Genomic DNA, 2,819 nt, shown 5'->3' with positions numbered 1-2,819 from the left:
GGAGTCAAACTGTTTATTTATTTCTCTTTTACTGCAGGGATCATTAGTTGTTTACGTGAAACATATTTATAAGGTTGTTACGGCCATAATATATATAGAGATACCAAACTTTTAAAAAAGTATTTTTACAAAAAATCAATCATTAGGAAATAAAGGAATTTAGGAACCCAATAAATGGAATGTATTAAAAAAAGATTTTTTTTCAATGGCTAGGGCTCCCCGTAAAAACTTCACATAACTCTGTTCTTAAATAAGGATACGAAAATTAGGCGATATATTAATATTTAAATGGGTTTTTCCGTAACCACAACCAAGGTAAATGTTTCTCGCATGCTTTTTCCGTTAGGGATTCCCCCTCCCGCCTTTGTTTCTTTCTATTAAAGAAAATGCTACATTGCCTTTAGTGTGTTTATTCATAAAGTCTGAAGAAATGCTGGTTTTTGAACATTTTCAAACGATAAAATGCTTGAAATTTTCGTCCTAGACATTGAAACAATTGTAACGTAAAATGAAATACACTTTTTGTTGCCAACAACACCTTGTCTTGAAGTCTTGATTTTGCATACACAGTATATTAATGATCAATTATGAAATGTGATAATTTTGTAGTTTAATCCTTAAGTCGACCATTCTTGGCTTAAAACCTATTGGCATATGGAAATTTACTGAATTACACGAACTCAATATATTACATATAAGTCTATATATATATATATATATATATATATATATATAGAGAGAGAGAGAGAGAGAGAGAGAGAGAGAGAGAGAGAATAAAAAGGAACAAACCGTATTATGTGTTCATCAACGTTTCGTCTTTATTTCGAGATTTCGTTGATGAACACATAATTCGGGTTGTTCCTTTTTATTTTCTCTATTTTGTCGGAATTCTATTTCCATCATTTCATCATATATATATATATATATATATATATATATATATATATATATATATATATATATATATATATGAACAAATGATTAATAAAACATGTTAAAAAACATCTTGAAAAGGAGTTAAATACATATTCAATTTTAAAAAGGAAGCACAAGATAAGTGGATAGTACTTAATCCACGGAGTTTCGAAGAAATACTCTCCTTTTTGAGATTATTTTACTTGTAAATATTAACTCTTTAATACTTATTATATATTTTAAGTTTACCATTTTGATTACCTTGGTAAACTTATTGTAATTCATATGTATATATATATATATATATGTATATCTATCTATATATATATATATATATATATATATATATATATATAGAGAGAGAGAGAGAGAGAGAGAGAGAGAGATGTGTATATAATTTCATAATGGTTCTTCTATCTGTTTACGAAATTGCAATTTAACTAGTGATATACGAGTAGCGGAAGATGCTGATATTTTTTTTGAAAAGAGATGACTCAGTCTATAAAAGCGCTAGGAATAGCAAACAGTACCCATCGATAATTAAATATATCTTGATATTTAAGATATAAGGTTTGTGCAAAAAGAATGTCATTTTTCGATCTTCAAAGTCAAAAAAATCATATCTCCTTTTAGAAAAACTTTATTAATCGAAATAATAATTATGTCACTCGATACATTCTTGCCAACGAGAAACAAGTTTATTCATCCCATTAAAAAAAATCTCCGGGGTTCTAGAATCATGCAAGACCAATTCGGCACAATCTCGGCTGCTAAAGCATTATTTGTGCAGAAAGTTGTCGAGATGCTTGAAGTAGTGATAATCGGTGGGAGAGACGTCGGTGGATATGGCAGATGGGGCAGAGTCTCATACCCAAATTCGTTCAGCTTAGCAACAGGCGGGCGAGTTTTGTCATGCAGAAGAATTGGTCCCTTCGTATTGATCAATCTCGGGCACATATGTTGAAGCTTCTGGTGCATTTCGTTAATTAGTCGACAGTAATTGATTCGTCCGGATTCAAGAAGCTGTTATGGATTAGACTGACCACAGACCACCAGAGAGTCACCATAACTTTTGTTTTGTGCAATTTCGGTTCGGGAGGTGTTGTGGAGCTTCTCCGGCATCCAACCTCTGTGTCGAACGTCGCTGGTTGTCGTAGAGGATCAACTTCTCACCACACGTCACAATCCATTCGAGAAATGGGTCGTTTTTATTGCGCAGCAAGAGCGTAGAAGATACCTCATGGTTCTTTTGATTATCGTTCAATTCATGCGGCACGCATTTATCCAACTTTCTTGACTTCCCTATTTGCTTTAAATAGCAAACAACTCTTGAGTAATCGACCTCGAGTTTAACAGAAATTTCTCGTGTGATTTTGCGAGGATCGACTTCAATCACGACTTTCAAATGTTCGTTATCAACTGCAGTCGGTCGGCCGGCCGCGGCCGTCTTCATCTCCGAGACTCTCGTCAACATTGCGAAATTTTTTGACCGCCCTTGTACCACACATTCATTATTGGTTCCTGAGCACAACGTATCATTGAGATAAGGAGAGTCTCAGCATCTTTTCGGCCTTGTTTGAATAAGAATAAGAAAATCGTGCTGATTTGAATTTTGTCCATGCAGTTAAAAAGCCTGTAAAAAAAAATAAATGTAGGTTTGAGAATGGTAACCAATAAGACGGTTTAATCGAGTGAAGAACGCGCTTCAAAATGATACATAAGATGACTATGTATATCAATGAATGAATTCAGAAATCTAATATATAAAACTCACTATGTCTGTGTGTCTGTCTGGCGGATGATCGACAGACGGTGTGCAATAGCTCAAAAGATTGCATTTTTTGTACAGAATTTTATTAGGGATATTTTATGGGTTAAAATAATTGCTAAGGGATTTAAAAAAG

The 2,819-nt window shown here is 33.3% G+C and overlaps 1 pseudogene; it reads right to left on the bottom strand.

Moving 5' to 3' along the window:
- Positions 1-1,975: 1,975 nt before the first annotated feature.
- Positions 1,976-2,389, bottom strand: LOC145259249 (histone-lysine N-methyltransferase SETMAR pseudogene; annotated as a pseudogene).
- Positions 2,390-2,819: the final 430 nt, after the last annotated feature.

The sequence above is a fragment of the Euprymna scolopes genome, chromosome 34 (genome assembly GCF_053919585.1).
Source record: "Euprymna scolopes isolate OS-2025 chromosome 34, ASM5391958v1, whole genome shotgun sequence".
Lineage (NCBI taxonomy): Eukaryota > Metazoa > Mollusca > Cephalopoda > Sepiida > Sepiolidae > Euprymna > Euprymna scolopes.
This window is presented reverse-complemented; position numbering and strand designations above follow the sequence as displayed.